This window comes from Spermophilus citellus (genome assembly GCF_964194105.1).
Source record: "Spermophilus citellus genome assembly, chromosome: 19".
Lineage (NCBI taxonomy): Eukaryota > Metazoa > Chordata > Mammalia > Rodentia > Sciuridae > Spermophilus > Spermophilus citellus.
The window spans coordinates 19935287-19957178 of NC_138201.1; the positions used below are offsets into that span (position 1 = coordinate 19935287).

A 21892-nucleotide genomic window follows, 5' to 3' on the forward strand; every position below is an offset into this window, starting at 1 on the left:
AAACTACTCCAAGATTCCATCTCACTCCAGTCAGAATGGCAGCTATTATGAAGACAATAAGTGTTGGTGAGGAAAAGGTACACTCATACATTACTGGTGGGACTGCAAACTAGTGCAACAAATTTGGAAAGCAGTATGGAGATTCCTTGGAAAGCTGGGAATGGAACCACCATTTGATCCAGCTATCCGTCTTCTTGAACTATACCCAATGGACCTAAAAACAGCATACTACAGGGACACAGCCACATCAATGTTTATAGCGGTGCAATTCACAATAGCTAAACTATAGAACCTACCTAGATGTCCTTCAGTGGATGAATGGATTAAAAAATGTGGCATTTATACACAATGGAATATTACTCGGCACTAAAAAAGAACAAAATCATGGCATTTGCAGGTAAATGGATGCTGTTGGAGAAGATAATGGTAAGTGAAGTTAGCCAATCCCAAACAAATGCCAAATGTTTTCTCTGATATAAGGGGGTAACTCAAAGTTGGGTGGGGAGGAAGATTACCTCTAGGTAGGGAATAGGGGTGGGAGGGAAAGGGAGGGAGAAGGGGAATAGCAAGGATGGTGGAAGGATATGCTCATCATTATACAAAATTCGCATATGAAGATTTGAATTTGGTGTCGGCATACCTTATATAAAAACAGATATGATAAATTGTATTATAAAGGTGTATTAAAAATTGTAATGCAAAAATCAAGAGCTCATGTATAATGGCATAATTTGCTATGAACGTACTTTATATACAGAGTTATGAAGAACTGTAGTGTGAATGGATAATTATGAATATAATGCATTTCACTATTGTCATGTATAAAAGAAATAATAAAGGTCCTCAAAAAATTATTTTAAAAAAAGAATGCAATTGCAGCAGTAATATGAAACCTTCAAAAAAATAAAACAGTTCTATACAACAGGAATTTAATACTAAATACTGGATCATTAAGAAGGAATTAACATAATGCTTCTCAAATTATTCTATAGAGAAGCAGATATAAAATGTTACAAATAGTAAAGAAAGGGGTTGGGGCTGTAGCTCAGTGGTAAAGGGCTTGCCTTGCATGAGTGAGGCACTGGGTTCAATCCTCAGCACCACATAAAAATAAAGTTCATCTGCAAATAAATAATTTAAAAAGACAATTTGTCTCTGTTTGCAAATTATGATTTAAACTTTAGAAAATTGTACAGTTCTCACCAGAAGAATTTTAGAGCTGATGGACAAGTTCAGAAAAGTTGCAGAATAAACAAATAAATAATCAAAACCTTTGGCCAAAATAATAAATCTATTGAGAAATACATTAGAAAATTCATTCTATTTCAAATAACTTAAAATGATTCATCACAAGTCTTAGCAAAGATAAGAAATAGCACTACAAGCAAATTTACAAAAATAATAAAACCCCAGAAAAGGAAGCAGTAGTTCTGGAACCCTGTAAATTCTGTAGATCGTCAACCCAGAGCCCTCACTATTCCCGACTTCAAATTCTATGACCGCACCATAGGGAGAGAAAGAGTCCTTCTGGGAAGAGACAGAGAGACCAGGGAGACGATACAAGCTACAGAGACCTACAGAATTTACTTCAGTTGATTATTGACAAAGGTTCCAAAGTATGGAGAGAAGAAATCCTCGTTAACAAGTTGTGCTGGGAAAATGGAATATTCACAGGTCAATGTCAACTGGACTGAAGACCAGAGAATACACCCCAGAACTTTAAAATTGATAAAATAAAACCTCAGGGAAGCACTGGAGTAGGCAGGTGTGGGGAGCTACCCTGAGCCCAGGGGATTCTGGTTTGGGTTTGCAAGCGATTTCGTGGCTCCTCCCACTTAATGGATTATGCAGAGCAGGGACCTAAGTCTTTGCTGGGCCAGGGAGGCTGCTCTGGTGGCCCTGGAGTTGGGCATCACCCATTGGGCCTGGACAGCCCACCTCCTACCTTAAGTGGTCAAAGAACATTCTATGGCAAAGCCTTTGCTGTTCCCCCATGTGAATAAACCAAACCTGGACTCTCATGCTCCCCTTCCAGTGTGGAAGCTCGACCCCTAAGAGCCATCCCATCTCCACTTTCTACAGTTACTTCCTGTGTCATGTGGCACTGTTGCCTTCCTTTGCTGAGCTTTATTTTACAGCCACCTCACTCCACGCAGGGGATCCCAGCTGCCATTGCCTGTGAGGGCCTTGGGGAGAGGCAGTGACTCTAAAACATACTCAGAGCACAGCAAATAATATCAAGGACCAATACTGGTTATGGCTATGCACAGCCAAGGGGAGAATAACAGCATAAAGAGACAACATACTGAAAGAGAAATTTTGCCATTTACTACTCTAACAAATGATTAATATCTGAAATATATATATGAAATATATAGTATATTTATATATAGATTTCAGAGAGAGAGCAAGCTACATTTCAGAGAGCTCTCTCTGAAATCTGTCTCAGAAATATCTGTTTCTGAAATCTCTCAAATCTCTCTCTCAAATCACTCTCTCTGAAATATCTTTCTCTGAAATGTCTGTCACTCTGTCTCCCTCTGAAATATCTCCCTTTGTCTCCATCTGTCTCTCAAATCTCTGAAATGTGTCTGTCTGTCTCTCTGAAATGTCTCTTTTAGTCTCTGTGTCTCTCTCTGAAATGTCTGTCACTCTCTGCTCCCTCTGAAATTTCTCCCTCTGTCTCCATCTCTCTGTCTCTCTGAAATGTCTCCCTCTCTGAAATATCTCTCTGAAATGTCTCTCTGTCTCTCTCTGAAATGTGTCTCTATCTCTGTCTCCCTCTGAAATGTCTGTCTCTGTCTCTGTCTCATCTCTCTCAAATCTCTGTCTCATCTCACATCTCTGTCTCTCTCAAATCTCTGTCTCTCTGACACACACTCACACACTCTGAAATGTCTATATATATTTAAGAAATCAACATGAAAATAAAATACAAATTAACCCATTCAACACTTGGACAAAAAAAAAAAAAAAAACAACAACAACAAAAAAACCCCAGAAGCTTCTCAAAGAAGTTAAAATGACCAACAATTTTGTGGGAACATTTCAACATCTTTCGGCATCTCAGAAATGCAGATCAACTGTCTCCTGAGATTTTGCCTCACTGTAGTCGGAAGAGCCATCATCTAGAGTCAAAACCACCACCAGTGCTGTCAAGAATGTAGGGAAAAGGAAACCCTTATCTAATGTGGGTGGGAGTGAACTGGTACAGCCAGGACGGAGATCATTATGTGATTTCCTTAGACAACTAGAAACTGGAGTTAGATAATACAGCTAATCCATGAGATCACTCCTCAGTATATATTTCAAAGAATTAAAGACCCCACACACTAACCATTCCCATGCTTACCCCCACACGATTTACAATGGCTAAGTTATGAGATCTGGCCAGGTGTGCATTAACTGATGAAGGGATAAAGAAAATGTGGTGTCCATACACAATGGGGATTTATTCAACCACAAAGAGTAAAGTCAACTGTTGGCAAGAAAATGGATGCAATTTGGGAGCAGTATGTTAACTCCAATAAGCCAGACCTACAACAATTAGTGTTGTATGTTTAATCTCATAGGTGGAATGAATGGAAAAGAAAAAAGGCATCTTTTGAAAATAGAAGATAAAACATTAAGATAAAGGAAGGGAATCAGTGAGGGCCAGGAGATACTGAGGAGTGAAATTGATCTCAATGTAATGTTCTTCTAAGAACATGCTGCAATGGAAAGAACCACATTGCATAATTAACAGGAAATGGACCCATGTTTATGCATTCCACTGACTACTGTGGCTTTTGCCTCATTTGTGATTTCTATTTCCAGGTGGTAATGCAAAATTGAAAGGCACAAAAACTTGACAGATGGACTAAAGAACCAAGGTACTGGACTTTTCTGATGCTAGAAAATATCAATTTTACTTTTCCTGTCCAGTTCCATAAAGTGCAATTAAACGAGATGGTATTATGGGTAAGACATGAGGTTTCCCCCAAAGGTTCATGTATGAAATTGTGCAAGACTGCTCAGAGGTGAAATGGTTAGATTATGAGCACAACAAACAAATCCACTGATACGCATCAACTGGGAGTTATAATTAGGAAGATGGGTTGTGTCTGGAGGAAGTAGTTTCCTGGGGTCTGCCTTTGGAGTTTATGTAACGTCCCTGTTTAACGGCATCCTCTCTTGGCTCTGTGGCAATCATGTTCTGAACTGATTTCCTTTGTCACACCCTTCCATCCTGATACTCTGCCTCAGCTATGACCCAAAGCTATGGTGTTAGTGACTGGAATGAACCTCTAAAACCATGATGAGCCAAAACTTCCAATTACCACCAAAAACCCTAAAACTTTAATGTACAAAACACTGTTTAAAATACACTTCCACTCGTGGGTCTGAGATGTTGTTACTCTATAGGTTTGTAGTGCTCTTATAGGGTTCCAAGATCCCTCCTTGGTGGGGAAGGACCATATTAACTGATCCCAATATCAACAATATAATGCATATGAAAAATTGTTGCTATTAAGACATTTACAGTTTAGTCTCAATAATTGAATCCAACATTTTTGTACATTATCTAAATATAATAGTAGTTAAAATACAGGATGTCAAATGGGGGGGGGAAGAAAAATGAAGAAAAAACAAAAGGGCTATACAATACCTCTATATTATATTATACAGATGACTCAGGCGTCCTATTTCATGCAAAGTTCCTGGTTTCACTTATGTTGGGGATGTGAGGTGGGAGAATAGAGGGGCAGAACAGAAAACAAAAAGAAGAAACCAGGGTTGTTGCTAGCTTTAGAGATCCATTTCTTTTCTGTTTGTCTTCTCATCCAATAGATGAGGTCGTCTGTTTGAAGCTGGTGTCTCTGGATTGTGTATGTAATCAGGGTGGGAAGTCTGTTCCTGGTGTAGGGTGTCTGGAAGCGAGTAGTGCTACCCGCCAGTCCCTGCAGAGAGATTGCACCTCACGGGTCTCTTTTTGGGACCACTCGTCTGACTGGAGCACCCAGTATTGTCTCCCTCTTTTGCCTGGAGAATTCCCAGCTCCTGATCTCTCTGTAGGGCTCCAAACTTTATTCCCATCCCCTCTCACTTAGCAGTTCCCCACTGTAGGACCTCTCACAGCCAGGCTCACACCAGGTGGGTGTGCCCTGGTCACACTGAACAGCTGCCCAACTGGCAGGGAGATAGAGGTTCTAGAATCAAACCAAACAGAGATCCTTGAAATGAAACAAACAACAAATTAAAAGCTCAAATTAAAGCATTACCAACAGAGTAGACCACTTGGAAGACACAACATCAGACAATGAAGATAAAATAAATAACCTTGAAGAGAACATGGACCACACAGTGATCATGGCAAGAAACCACAAGCAGAACACTCAACAAATATGGGATAGCATAAAAAGAACAAATTTAAGAGTTATCAGGATAGAGGAAGGCATAGAGTCCAAACCAAAGGAATGAACAATCTATTCAAAGAAAAGATACCAGAAATCTTTCCAAACATGAAGAATTGGAAATCCAAATTCAAGGAGCTTACAGGACACCAAAGGAACAAAATCACAACAGACCCACACCAAGGCACATTAAAATAAAAATGCCCAACATGCAGAATAAGGAGAGAATTTTAAAAGCTCCAAGAGAAAGGAATCATATTACATATAGGGGAAAACCAATTAGGATAACAGATTTTTCAACACAGACCCTGAAAGATAAAAAATCCTGAAACAATGTATATCAAGCTCTGAAAGATAATGGGTGCCAACCAAGGCAAGGACACAAAGAAAGAAAACTTTAAACCAATATCTCTAATGAATGTATATGCAAAAATTCAACAAAATTCTGGCAAATAGAATAAAAAAATCTTATCAGAAAGATTGTGCATGATGATCAAGTGGGATTCATCCCAGTGATGCAAGGTTGGCTCAAAATACAGAAATCAATGAATGTAATTCATCACATCAATAGACTTAAAAAAAATAAGAATCATATGATCATCTCAATAAATGCAGAAAAAGCATTTGACAAAATACAGCACCCTTTTATGTTCAAAACACTAGAAAACCTAGGGATAACAGGAACCTATCTCAACATCATAAAGGCTATCTATGCTAAGCTCAGCCAACATAATTCTAAATGGAGAAAAAATAAAGGCATTCCCTCTAAAAGCTGGACAAGACAGGGCTGCCCTCTTTCACCACTTCTTTCAACATAGTTATTGAAACACTGGCCAGAGCAATTAGACAGATGAAAGAAATTAAAGGGATACAATATAGAAAAGAAGAACTTAAACTAGCACTATTTGCCAACCACATGATTCTATACCTAGAAGACCCAAAAAGCTCCATCAGAAAACTTCTAGAACTAATAAATGAATTCAGCAAAGTAGCAGGTTATAAAATCAACACCCATAAATCAAAGTCATTTCTGTATTTCAGTGACAAATCCTCTGACAAGGAAATGAGGAAAACTACTCCATTTAAAATAATCTCAAAAAATACTTGGGAATCCACTTAAGAGGTGAAAGATCTATTCAATAGAAACTACAGAACCTAAAGAGAGAAATCAAAGAAGACTTTAGAAGATGGAAAGATCTACCTTGTTCTTGGATAGGCAGAATTACTATTAGTAACATGACCATACTACCAAAAGCACTATACAGGTTCAATTCAATTCTGATCAAAATACCAATGGCATTCCTCATAGAAATAGAAAAAACAATCATGAAATTCATCCAAAAAAAATAAGAGACCCAGAATAGCTAAAGCAATTCTAAGCAGGAACATCAGTATACCAGAACTTAAACTATACTACAGAGCAATAGTAACAAAAACAGCATGGTATTGGTACCAAAACAGACTGGTAGACCAATGGTATAGAATAGAGGACACAGAGACCAACCCACAAAATTACAATTATCTTATATTAGACAAAGGGGCCAAAAACATGCACTGGAGAAAGAATAGCATCTTCAACAATTGGTGCTGGGAAAACTGGAAATCCATATGTAAAAAAAAAAAAAAAAATGAAATTAAACCCCTAACTCTCACCATGCACAAAACTCAAAGTAGATCAAGGACCTAGGAATTAAACCACAGACTCTGAGAAGAAAAAGTAGGCCCTAATCTCCATCATGTGGGATGAAGCAAAAACTTCTTTAGTAAGACTCCTATAGCACAAGAATTAAAACCAAGAATCACCAAATGGGATGGAGTCCAACTAAAAAAGTTTCTTCTCATCAAAAGAAACAGTGAGGTGAACAGAGAGCCTACATCCTGGGAGCCAATTTTTACCCCTCACGCATTAGAGCACTAATCTCAAGAGTATATAAAGAACTCAAAAAGCCAAGCACCATAAAACAAACAAGCAAAAAAACTCAAATAACCCAATAAAAAAATGGGCCAAGGACCTGAACAGACACTTCTCAGAAGGGGATGTGCAATCAATCAACAAATATATGGGGAAAAGTTTATCATCTCCAGCAACTAGAGAAATGCAAATCAAAATTACTCTAGATATCATCTCACTCCAGTAAGAATGGCAGCTATTATGAAGACAAGCAGCAGTAAGTGTTGGTGAGGATGTGGGGAAAAGGCACATTCATACATTGCTGATGGGACTGCAAATTAGTGCAGCCAATATGGAAAGCAGTATGGAGACTCCTTGGAAAACCAGGAATGGAACCACCACTTGACCCAGCTATCCCACTCCTCGGTTTATACCCCAAAGTCTTAAAAACAGCATACTACAGGGACACAGCCACATCAATGTTTATAGCAGCACAATTCACAATAGCTAAACTGTGGAGCCAACCTAGATGCCATTCAGTTGGTGAATGGATTAAAAAATGTGATGCACACACACACACAATGGAATTTTACTCAGCAATAAAAGAGAATGAAATCATGGCATTTGCAGTTAAATGGATGGCATTGGAGAAGATAATGCTAAGTGAAGTTAGCCAACCTCCAAAAAACAAATGCCAAATGTTTTCTGACATGAGGAGGCTGATTCAAAGTGGGGTAGGGAGGGGGAACACGGGAGGAATAGATGAATTCTAGATAGGGAACAGGGGTGGGAGGGAAAAAGAGGGGGCAGGGGGTTAGCCAGGATGGTGGAACATGATGGACATCATCATCATCATCCAAAGTACATGTATGAAGACATGAATTGGTGACAACATACATTTATACAACCATAGATAAGAAAAATTGTGCTGTATACAGTAATAAGAATTGTAATGCATTCTGCTGTGATTTCTTTTTAAAAATCAATAAAAATAAAATACATACACTTCAGCCTGCGTGAGGATCAAGGAAGAATCTTTTCAACCACTCACCAAGACATTAAATTGCATTTTTGTTCTAGAGGTCAGCTGCAGGAAGAGCAGGAATATATGTGGATTTCAATAATGATACCTACTGGGATATACTTGGGTGAAATACGAGACAGAACATTGATGGTAGGAAAGGTGCAGAAAATCTGGGAGGAAGAAAGTTATCACGAAAGAAATCAAAATTCCCTCAAGCTCAGCAGGTAGTAGCTGTGATGACAAATGTCAATCCCAGCCCAGTTCTTCCTAGGTTAACACAGACCCTCACTTCATGCATGGGGAATACTGCTCATCAGCAGTTTAAGAAATGAAAGAATGATCAAAGCTCATCATTGGAGAAAATGTCCATTTATTGAGGAACAGCTCTGCATATTTAGAGAGCTGGGGGTGGTTTGACAGTTATGACAGTTTAATGGTTGAGCGGCTTGACAGTTGGCATGGGGTGCTTTCTGATTGGTGGGTAAGGATCATGTGAGCCCAGCAGGGCTCACCATTGGACGGCTCTTTTTGGGTGATGGGGAAGTTAGTCTTTGGAGCCAAGGAGACACCCAACAAGAAATATTTACCCAAATTTAATATCCTACACAATGTATTTTGCTTGCAATGTACATTTTTATCTAAAAGATCACAATTTTTTACTTCAATATTGGTTATTTAATTTTTTTTGCATTTTTATGATTTTTAGAGTCAGCTGGATAATTTTTACAAAATGACTTTTGGGTTTTGGCTTAATTATATTGAATCTGCAGACCCACTATGAAATATTGTGGTTTTAACAAAATCCAACTTTTGATCATTGGATATTAGCCGTTTTCCAATTTTCTTTCCGTAGGGTTTTTTTTTTTTTTTTTTTGGTATTTTACTTTCAATTTTACTTTGCAGTGAACAGTTCTTAATACTTTCATTTTAAATTATTTTTTCCTATATTTGTGAATGGACTTATGCCTCAATTTTAACACTGCCCATTGCAAGTGTATATAATTTACATGACTTAATGTTGACCATTTAACCAATGACATTACTGAACCAATTTAAGTCGTATGTTTCATTAGTGCATGGAAATTGCTTAGAAACATAGAAATAATAGAATCATCTGCATATGCTGACTTTTGATGCATAAAATCCTATTCAATGTTCTCAGAACAATATTTAGAAGTCAGAAAACCATACTTTTTTTTTCTTTTTTCTAAAACTAAATCGTGAAACACTTAGGTTCTCACTATTAAATATGAAAACAGTTCATAGCTGTCCTTTAGTGGATGGAAAAAGAATTTTTCTCTGGTCTTATTTGGCCATAGGTTTTACAGTAATTTGGTAAGTGATCTGCCCAAAACTTTTCTTTGATTTTTTTGAAACTGACCATATTGTCCCTCTTGGTCATGAAGTCCAATCTTTCTTTTTGTTGTTGTTCTCAGTTCGCTAGGGGTTTGAATATCTGGGTCAACATCTATAGGAGGATGGTCTGCCACTTCCATTCTTATGCTGTGTTATCTGGTAATTCTGGCCTCACAGAAAGAATCAGTCCATTTTCTTCTATTTTTAGATGTCATCATGAATTACTGTTACTGATTCCTTATTACATGTTTGGTAGAAATGAACTGTGAAGGCGTCTTTTTAAAATATGATTGCTGTTTGGTTTTTTGGTGGGTTATTTTTTGGAGCTGGGTTTTTGCCAGGTTGGCCTCCCATTCCTTAGCCCAAATCCTCCTCCTGCTGTAGCCTCACAGGTAGCTGGGACTAGTGGCATGGCTCCCATATCAGCTTTTCAACTTCTCAAAAATATTTGCAATTAAGTTAAATGTTGATTTGTAGGTTTATTTTATTTCTTCACATCTGGGTCTACTAATGTTTTCTATTGATTCCTGAGGTAATTTTCAAAGTTCACGATTATCTAGCAATTTATCTATATTTGGTTGTTTTCCAGGCTCGAGACTTTCTTGGCAATTAAGATGGAGTGATGAGCAAGCACAATGTGGGGAAATGAGAACCTGGCATTTTGTGAATTGACCAAGGTCTCAGGATGCCCTGTGCATGTTGGAGAGTGTGCACCCATAATACTGTGAGACAAAAGAAAAAGAAAAGCTAAATTATCATTTTATTTAGCCTTGTAAGTGATCTTGAGTCACTTTTATATGTCTTTACACACTTGTTTAATCTTTAGGACAGAATCTAAGTATTTTACCATATTTAAATTAGGTTATTAAAGGTTTTTTTATTTTTTGGTGAGGTATGTAAGTTAACACCAAACAAAAACCACCCAACAAAAACAGTCCTTGAATCTTCCTTTGATATTCTTTTTCTCTTTTCTCTCTCCCTCTTCTTCCACCCTCACATCCAACATGTGTAAAACCAATAACTTCTCATGGATTAGGCTACTGAGGTGTCAATAGTATATCACAGTTGTGTTGTATATTATTTTATCTCCTATTTCTACATTTTTAATTTTTATGCTTGTTGTTTGTTCTCTCTACTGTCTTCCCACCTACATGTCTCCTCACATCACTTTCTCTCTTTTCTCCTGCTAGTATCCAACTTCTTTAGAGTTCTCTTTCACCCTTCCTAAGATCTAATAACTCTATATCCTCATCTCCTAACCCCTCAACATCTCATCCTACACCCCATTCCTGGTTCTCTCTTTGTCCACACTAGAAACTGCAGATCCTTTTGCAAACATATTGTTTATATTGTAGATAATGATTGAGCTCGCCTTTTCTGTATATTGTGACAAAGCCGTGAACACCTTAATAAGAGCTATTTGATTTAAAGCTGCATATTGTTTGTACTGGGAACTGTGAATACCAATCTTCCACTTAAAGGAGAGGTTTTGGAATCTGTTAGGGCACTAAAAGCCTATAGGGTAAAAACTGTAACCCCTTCTAGCTCTGTTTTCAAGGTAAGATGCATGAACAACATGAAAAACCATGGGAAGAAAAAGATACTACATTATTAGAATCCACGGTCAGAACAGAAGAAGTTACAGAGAAGGAGTGGAGGAGGTACATCACAACAGATCTACACCAAGGCACATTACACTGAAAATGACTAGCATACAGAATAATAGAGAATTTTTAAAGCCACAGAGAAAGGAATCCGATTACTTATGGGGAAAACCAATTAGGATGTGTGCCGACTTCTCAACTGAGACCCTGAAAGCTACAAGATCCTGCAACAAGATATACAAAGCTCTATAAGAAAATGGATGCCAACCAAGAATCATATCCAGCTAAATTAAACTTTAGATTTTAATTTAAATGTTATTCTTATGACAAAATAAAAAAACTTCCATGATACACAAAAGTTAAAAAAAATTACAGCTAGAAAGCCTGCACTACAGAACATCCTTGGCACAATATTCCACAAGAAAAACAATGAAAGTCAGAAAATGTGGGTATCATTCTAAGGGAAAAACCTATCAAAGAGAAACCAAGTTAAGTAAAATACCAAAAATAAACAAAAAATGACTGGGAATACAAATCTCGTCTCAAAAATAACCCTGAATGCTAATTTCTAAAACTCAGCAATCAAAAGACAGACTGGCAGATTGAATGAAAAAAAGAAGACCCAACAATATGCTGCCTTCCAGAGACTCATCTCACAGGAAAAGACATCCACAGACTGAAGGTGAAAGGTTGGGAAAAATCTTACCACTCACCTGGACTGTGGAAGCAAGCAGGGGTTTCCATCCTTATGTGAAATAATGTGGACTTCAAGTGAAAGTTAATCAGAAGGGATAAACAACAACATTTCATACTGCTTAAGGGAACCACACACCAACAAGGCATAACAATGAGAAATATACATGCCCCAAACAATGGAGCATCTATGTTCAAACAAACTCTTCTCAAGTTCAAGACTCAAATAGACCACAACGCAATAATTCTGGGTGACTTTAACAAATCTCTCTCACCCCTAAATAGATCTCCCAAACAAAAGCCAAACGATAGAACTCAATAAAACCATCAATAACTTATATTTCATCCTTCAACAAGCAAAGACACTTTCTTCTCACCAGCCAATGGATTCTCTAAAATAGACCATATATTATGCCACAAAGCAACTCTTAGCAAATACAAGAAAATATACTACCCTGCATTCTATCAGACCTTAATGGAATGAAATTAGAAATCAATGATAAAAATAGAAGCTACTCCAACACCTGGAGACTAAATAATATGCTAGTGAATGAACAATGGGTTGCAGAAGACATCAAAGAGGAGATTAAAAATTCTTAGAGGTGAATGAGAACACAGATACAACATATCAAATCTCTGGGACACTGTGAAGGCATTACTAAGGAAAGTTCATTGCATGAAGTTCATTCTTTAGAAAAAGAAAAAGTCAACAAATAAATGACCTAAAATTACATCTCAAAGACCTACATGGAAAAAAAACCCAAAACAAATCAACACCCAAAGCAGTAAAGGAAGAAAACAATTAAAATCAGAGTTGAAATCAATGAAATTGAAACAGAAGAAGAATTTAAAAATGGACAAAATGACTGGGAATGGAACCACCATTTGACCCAGCTATTACTCTCCTTGGTCTAAACCCAAAGGACTTAAAATCAGCATACTACAGGGACACAGCCACGTCAATGTTTATAGCAGCACAATTCACAACACCTAAACTGTGGAGCCAACATAGATGCCCCTCAGTGGATGAATGGATAAAAAAATGTGGCATATATACACAATGGAATATTACTCAGCAATAAAAGAGAATAAAATCATGATATTTGCAGGTAAATGGATGGCGTTGGAGAAGATAATGCTAATAAAGTTAGCCAATCCCAAACTAAATGCAGAATGTTTTCCTGATATAAGGAGGCTAACTATAGTGGGGTAGGGAGGGGGAGCATGGGAGGAATAGGTGAATTCTAGATAGGGCAGAGGGGAGGGAGGAAAAGGGAGGGGAAAGGGGTTAGCAAGGATGGTGGAATGTGATGGACATCATTATCCAAAGTACACGTATGAAGACTTGAATTGGGTGTCAACATACATTATATACCAACAGAGATACAAAAATTGTGATGTATGTATACGTATTAAGATTTATAATGCAAAAACAAGAGAATAGCATTATGTTAGATTAGGTAGAGGGAAGTGAAAGGAGGGGAAGTCAGGGGATGTGGGGATAAGAAAGATAGTAGAGTAAAACTGACACTGTTACTTCATGTATGTATGTGGCTGTATGACCCATGTGATTCTACAATATGTATTATACTCAGAAAAGTGAGAAATTATATACTTTGATATATCATACATAGATGGTATATAAGTGCATTCTACTCTAATGGATAACTAAAAGAAATTTCTTTTAAAAAAGACCCTGGTAGAGCCAATGATGCAAGTCCACAAAGGCTGGAGAATCACCCATTAAAGAAGCTTGGAGCATAAGCCAGTGACTGCTTCTCTTGCTTTTTCCAAACCAAACCAAATCAAAATATGTATGTTCATTACAGGTATTCCCCATGCTTTCTGACTCAGCCTTCTGGAAGCACACTCACAGACACCTGCAGAGATCTTCCACACCAATTCTCTGGGTATCTCAATCCACTCAAATGGACAGCTGCCATAACCACTTCAACAACTGAAGGAAATGGAATCATCTTTAGGAATGTCTACCCTCCCAAGTTAACCACAACACTACCCACAACCTAAATTTCCATCAAAGAGTAACTCAGTAAGAAGAACCTATAGTATATTATAGATAATAGAGATTTATCATGTGTTTCCACACAGACATATCACTACATATATAACCTTTTCAGTTTTTTACAATTATCTTGAGAAGATCTTTTAAGGTGCAGAGGGTCTCACCAACATGCAGAGCTGGCTCCAAGATAGTGATTCTCCTCCCTCAGCCTCCCAAGTCCCTAGCATGACAAAAGAAATGTGCCTGCACACCTCACTTATTGCTCAGCTTTCAAAAGAAGGATGATGTATGTGGCAGTGGTGGCAAAATGTGAAGGCCAGCCTCAGGAGTTCGGTAACATTCTGTCTTAAAACTGAAAAACAAAAGGACTGGGGATATCTCTCACTGGTAAGGCAACCCTGGGTCCAAACCCCAGAAAAAAAGAATATTCTCCAATAACACAGATGAAGCTGGAGGACCTCATGCTAAACGAGGTGATCCAGGTGCAGAAATACATTGCATACTCTATGTGCAGAGTCTGGAAGAAAAAAAATGGATATGTAGGGAGAGCCTGGTGGTTATCAGGGAGCATCATCAATAATATCACATCATATACTGGAAATTCCAAAATACAGGATTCTGTTCTTAGTGCGGAATTAGGTAAATATGAGATATGATGGGTTTTATTATCACATAGCAATTGCACATATTAATGGGATTCAGTGTGATGGTTTTATATATGCGTATACATGTATTCATAATATCCAAATACCCTCTTCCAACCTTGATGGCCCCACACACTCCTCAGCCATACTAATCACTATTCCACTTTCACATGATTTTATTTCAGTTAACATATGAGATGTGTCACTTTTTGTGTGTGTATTTCTTCACTTAGCATGACATCATCCAGTTGCATCTATTTTGCTGACCATTAGAGGAGTTTGTTGTGTTGATGACTGAGTAATATGCCATGGGGAATATATAACATACTTTCTAGTGGACATGTTAAATTGCTTACCTACATCACTGACTTTTCTCTGAATGTATATTGTTAAACATACTGTTATTGAACCTGAATTTACATAACAGAAGAGAAATAACTACAAAAGAATGAAGAAACTGGGAGTGGGGGCACATACCTGCAGTCCCAATGGCTTGGGAGGCTAAGGCAGGAAATTCACAAGTTCAAAGTCAGCCTCAAGCAAATTAGTAGGGACCTATATAATTCAGTGAGACCCTGCTTCTAAATAAAACTTTTAAAAAAAGGACTGGGGAAGTAGCTTTGTGGTTGAGTGACACTGGGACCAATCACTAGTACAAAAAAAAAAAAAAAAAAAAAGAAAAGAAACTAGGAAACTGTCCTGACCTGATTTTATTAATTCAAAAGAAGTCAAGGCATTAAAAAATTATGTCTCTACTTTAATACAAAGATAATATTCTATTCTCTTTGAATTTTTAACAAAGTGCAACAATTTGAGAGCACACAGTAGATTATATTACATGGAAAAACTGCACTTGTGCAAACAATGAAATGAAACATTAGCCAGGTATGCTGGTACATGACTGTAATTCCAGTGTCTCTGGTGGCGAGTTCAAAGCCAGCCTCAACAACTTAGCAAAGCACTAAGCAACTCAGTGAGACCCTGTCTCAAAAATACAAAAACCATCTGGGATGTTGCTGAGAGGTTGAGTGCCCCTGGGCTCAGTCCCCAGCACCAAAAACAAAAACAAAGCAGAAGAAGAAATAAGACATTAGGCTGCTGAATATTTATGTTTTCACTGTTCCAAATATTTGGCCCCAATACTCCCAAGTTCACTTCATCCATCAATTTATAATTGAAATCTCTAGATATTTGTTTGTGAGAGAAAAGAGACAGAGATGTTCCTGAACTCTGCCATTCCTTTGCTAGTTTCTGCCATAAGCTAGGCAAAGATCTGCCCATTGTGATCACCAAGGTTCTGTGGCTCAGTCCTTCCTCTTCATGCAAGGATGCACCTTGAGGAGTGGATGTTGGCTTGACTGATAAAGTGAGGAAGAGGTAAAAGGGACGTAATGGTGTGGGTGTGTGGGTGGGGTGTGATAATGATGGCTTCTGACCAAGTCCTACCCATCATCATTATTAAAAATGTACCCACTAAGAGGTTTATTTTCTTGTGTCTTCTGTGATCCTATAATTAAATGTGAGGGACCCTGTTCTCCATACCCTGGTAGCTTAGCATTGATTTTCTCAGTCTGCTGCCTCACAATTTTAAATACCTAGTGCCCCCTCCCTCAGAGCCTTGACCTCATGTCTCTTTTGCTTATATTTTTAATATCTGGGCAATCCTCAAATACTAAGTTGCAGGTGAACCCACATTTGATGTTCCACTTCCAAGGATAAGGATAGACATTTTCTCTCATTGTGGCCTCTACCTTGTACTCACAAGATAATGGGGACATTATACACGTTTGCAACCCTAGATATTATCCTGAGCCAACTTGTAATGTGAAAGTCAAGAATGTAATCCCTGGGGCTGGGGCTCACTTGGAGAACACCTGCCTAGCACATGTGAGGCACTGGGTTCAATCCTCAGCACCACATAAAAATAAATATATAAAATAAAGGTACTCTGTCCACTACAACTAAAGAAAACAAAGTCTGCAATACCTACCAGGTTGTGGTGGCACATGCATGTAACCCCAGCTGCTCTGGAAGCCGAGCCTCGAGGGTCACAACTTTGAGTCTAGCCCCACTAACTTGACAGGACCATATCTCAAAGAAAAATAAGAATGGGATGATGATAGAGCTCACTGGTAAAACACACCTGGGTCCTATCCTCAGGCCACAGGGGGGAATTTTTAATTCCTGTCTTCTTTCTATGAAGTTAAGGTCCTCACAAAGAAGGAAGTGGCTGAGGGATGAACCTATATTTTCTAAAAACAAGCTATGTGAGATGTTCAAGTGTTCACATCTTTGAAAAAATTCCCAGGCATTTCACTTTTGATATTATGGTCATTAAAACTGTCTCTTTAATTTTATGTTTGCTATTTGTTTTCTTAGGCACACAAACAACTGAGTGATCTAGAATTTCATTACTGTTCTGAGCTCATCTGTCGCTTCTAACAGTACTTAGTGAACTCCCACCTTAAAAATATCCATTTAAAACCACTTCTAATTCATACCTCATTTTGAAAGACTTGTAGTCTTTGAGACAGCAAGAAACACAGTCATTTGCAATACCCCTTTGACAAAGGGAAAGATACTGGTGAAAATCTCAGCAAAACTCTATTCTCTACAAGTCAGAAATCAAGAGAGCAAGACCATAGTCTGCCACAAACACATTAACAGAAGATGAGAGACACCCCAGCCAGCAAACTTCCTGTTATCAATTTAGATGAAGACAGAATCAGGAAAAAAATCCATCCATCTTTAAAACCAAAAACAAGTGTCATCAGGAAACCTATAAGAGTATCAGACTTCCTCTTGTTTAGATCAGGGTTTTTCATTGCAAATTTTTAAAACTGTCACATTTAGCTTCAGACTATTTCTTATGTCATAAGTTATGAGACATAGTCTTAAAAGGGGGGGGGCTATTTCCTCAGGGTAGAATATCATTCACATTTTAAATGAGTTGCAATTAAGGAAAGAAGCATGGAATATTAATAATTCAGCTTGGAGTTGTCTGCCCAAGGACTTGCTCTTAAAACACACACACAACAATATTATAGTAACCTTCAACCATATTTTGGAAAAGATTTGCACAATTTTGACAACCAAGACCCAGCTTTATCAACTGTCATATTAGCATGAGCATTTGGTCACATGGTTAACTTAAATTGCAGAAAACAGGGAGAAATCCAAGTTGTGGGCTACAGGGAGACTGCATGCTGTGTTGCTGTGACCTAAGATTGAAGCAGTGGAAATACTGTTTCTCTGAGAGTTCCTAGAGGACCCCTGACCACTGTTCCCATGCAGGAATGCCAGCCACAAAGCCCACACAGGTCCTCCAGCCACTGTGCCCAACCAGGACCACCAGCATCAGCACCCACACAGGACTCCTAGCTGCCCACCCATGCAGGAATCCTAGAGGCCATTGGCCCACAGGATCCCCCCCATCACTCCTGTGTGGACTGTCATTACCAGCGTGGGGATCCCTCAGTTGCCTCCATCTTGGAACACTGCAGCCACTGCCATAGTCCCCTACATGTGGTGGCCTGCACCTGGGGACACTGAACAGGGTCTGGATACAGCCGCCAGCCACAACACTGCATGCCACAGAGCTGGATCTTAACATGTCACTCAATGCCACCACCTAGCCCAACACAACTGACACCCCCATCTCTGAGAGCAGCCACTTCCAACTTGGGACACCTTTGTCACCATCATTAGTTAGGGCAAATCCCAGCTTGGGACACAGACTGGTGCCTACAAGCAATATCAAGGTACCTATAGTCCCCAAATACCTCCTCTCCCCAGGAGCCGCTAACCTGGCACAGTGCCTGTGGCCACATGGCTGGTCCATAGCTTGCAAATCCTGGTCCTGATCTGCTCCACACCTCTCCACGACAGGTGCACAGCCCCCAGATCACAGCCCACAAGACCTCTGGGGAGAGAGGTTTCTAACTGGGAAGCAGAAAGGGAGGGGTATGTGAGACACGGTTCAGAGACTAAATTAGAGGCCAGGAATTCTGAGATCTCCAGGTGGGCCCCAGACCAGAACCTTGGGGTGCAGTCTCCCATGGGGACTGGCAAGCGCTACACCCCACTTCCAAGAACGCCACCCCCAAGACCAACCCTTCCACCCTAATAACCTTCACCATCCTGAGTGTGGAGACACCAGAAAACACCAGACAACCCCAACTCTGTCTCTGGCATTGGCTATTAAACAGCATGTTCCTGACATGATGCAGCTAGTAGACTGTTTTATATCATGGTACATAAGCAGGAAAGATACTGAATTCCAACAAAAACTATCATTTTATCTTTAAGATTCTTTTTCTCTTTTCTATCTCCCTCTTCTTTCCCCTTCACATTCCCAACATTTGTAAAAACCAAGAACGTCTCATGGATTAGGCCCTTGAAGTCTGAACCATATATTACAGTTGTGTTGTATATTCTTTTATCTCCCGTTTCTATATTTTGTATTTCTTTATTTTTATGTGTTTTTTTGTCTGCTCTACTGTCTTCCCACTAACATGTCTCTCCCAAATCACTTTCTCTCTTCTCTTGCTAGTATGCAACTTCATTCCTCTTTCACTCTTCCTAAGACCCAATAACTCTATATCCTCACCTCCTACACCCTCAACATCTCATCCTACACCCCACCCCTGGCTCTCTTTGTCCACATCAGAAACTGCAGACCCTTTTGCAAACCTACTGTTTATATTGTAGGTAATGATTTCTGTATATTGTGATAAAACCACAAACACCTTAATAACAGCTATTTGGTTTAAGGCTGCATATTGTTTGTATTGGGATCTGTGAATATTGATCTCCCACTTAAAGGAGATGTATTGGAACCCATTGGGGACACTATAAGCCTCCAGGGTAAAAACTGTAACACCTTGAAAACCCACAGCTAGAAGGTAAGATGCATGAACAACATGAGAAACCAAGGGAAGAATGTGCCACAAACAAAGATGCTCCATTATTAGGATCCATGGTCACAACAACAGAAGAAATGATAGAGAAGGAGTGAAGGGGTATAATTTGCTTTGAATTAAAGGATGATGTAAGACAGCAAATACAGGCAGCAAAGCATTATTTTGATAAAGATCTACATAAGCAAATACAGGAAGCAAAAAATTCCTTCAATAAGGAGAGATTCTGAACAACAAAAAAACCCAGAAATCCTTGAAATAAAGAAAAAAAAAAACCAAATTAAAAATTCAGTAGAAAGTATCTCCAACATAATAGATCACTTGGAAAACAGAACCTAAGATAATGAAGACAAAATATATAATCTTGAAAAACAAAGTTGACCACAGTGAAGATGGTTAGAAACCACGAGCAGAGGTTTCAAGAATTATGGGTAACAAGACCAAATTTAACAATTATTGGGCTAGAGGAAGGCATAGAGGTACAAACCAAAGGAATAAACAATCTACTTAATGAAATGATATCAGAAAAATTTCCAAACATGAAGAGTGATTTGGAAAATCAAATACAAGAGGCTTACAGGATGCCAAATGTACAAAATCACAACAGATCCACACCAAGACACATCATAATGAAACGCCCAACATACAAAATAGAGAATTTTAAAAGCCACAAGAGAAAGGAATCAGATTACATATAGGGGAAACCAATTAGGATCTCTGCCGATTTCTCAACCCAGACCCTGAAAGCTACAAGATCCGGCAACAACATAAACCAAGCTGTATAAGAAAATGGATGCCAATTAAGAATCATATCCGGGCTGGGGATGTGGCTCAAGCGGTAGCGCACTCGCCTGGCATGCGTGCGGCCCGGGTTCGATCCTCAGCACCACATACCAACAAAGATGTTGTGTCCGCTGAGAACTAAAGAATATTAAAAATTCTCTCTCTCTCTCAAAAAAAAAAAAGAGTCATATCCAGCTAAATTAAACTTTAGATTTCGATTTAGATGTTATTTAAGACAAAATAAAAACCTTCAATGATACACAAAAGTTAAAAGAACTTACAGCTAGAAAGCCTGCACTACAGAACATCCTTGGCAAAATACTCCATGAAGAGGAAATGAAAAACAATGAAAATCAGAAAAGGGAGGTATCATTCTAAAGGAAAAACCTATCAAACAGAAAACAAGTTAAATACTAAAAATAAACAAAAACAACTGGGAATACAAATGATGACTCAATAATAACCCTGAATGTTAATTTCTAAAACTCAGCAATCAAAAGACTGGAAGATTGGATGAAAAAAAAAAAAAAGACCCAACAATATGCTGCCTCCAAGAGACTCATCTCATAGGAAAAGACATCCACAGACTGAGGGTAAAATGTTGGGGAAAATCATACCATACACATGGACTGCAGAAACAAGCAGGGGTTTCCATCCTTATATCAAATGATGCGAATTTCAAGGGAAAGTTAATCAAAAGGGATAAAGAAGGATATTACATACTGCTCAAGGGAACCATACACCAATAAAACATAACAACTATAAATATATATGCCCCACACAATGGAGCATCTATGTTGAGCAAACAAACTCTTCACAATTTCAAGAGTCAAATAGACCACAGCACAATAATTCTGGTGACTTCAACACACCGGTGGCCTTTACCACTCATAGATCTTCTAAACAAAAGCTAAATAGAGAAACTATAGAGCTCAGTAATATAATCAATAACTTAGACTTAAATGACACATACAGAATATTTTATCCTTCAACGAGTGAATACACCTTCTTCTCAGCAACACATGGATCCTTCTCTAAAACAGGCTATATACTATACCACAGGGCAACTCTTAGCAAATATAAAACAGAGATACTACCACACATTTTATCAGATCATAAAGGAAAGAAATCAGAAATCAATGATAAAAATAGAAGCTACTCCAACACCTGGAGACTAAACAATATGCTATTGAATGAACAATGAGTGGCAGACATCAAGACATCAAGGAGGAGATTGAAAAAATCTTGGAGGTGAATGAGATCAGTGATACAACATGTCAAAATCTCTTGGACACTATGAAAGTAGTACTAAGAGGAAAGTTCATTGCATGGAGTTTATTCCTTAAAAGAAGACAAGGTCAACAAATAAATGACCTAACATTACATCTCAAAGCCCTAGAAAAAGAACAAATCAACACCAAAAGCAGAAGACAGGAAATAATTAAAAATCAGAGCTGAAATCAATGAAATTGAAAAAAAAGAATGAATTAAAAATTTGACAAAATGAAAAGTCGGCTCCTTGAAAAAATAAATACATTGGATAAACCCTTATCCATGCTAAT

The 21892-nt window shown here is 38.3% G+C and overlaps 1 protein-coding gene and 1 long non-coding RNA gene across 2 annotated transcripts in view; one reads left to right on the top strand and one right to left on the bottom strand.

Annotated features, from left to right (window-relative positions):
• The window catches only part of LOC308638596, a 91209-nt gene extending 76121 nt beyond the window's left edge, over positions 1 to 15088 (top strand). Inside the window, exons 2-3 of the long non-coding RNA XR_014019888.1 lie at positions 3817 to 3872; positions 13791 to 15088. This is a non-coding gene — a long non-coding RNA (uncharacterized lncRNA). The remainder of the gene's footprint in view (positions 1 to 3816; positions 3873 to 13790) is intronic.
• The window catches only part of LOC308638593 (uncharacterized protein), a 57044-nt gene that overhangs the window by 19773 nt on the left and 15379 nt on the right, over positions 1 to 21892 (bottom strand). The window lies entirely within an intron of this gene.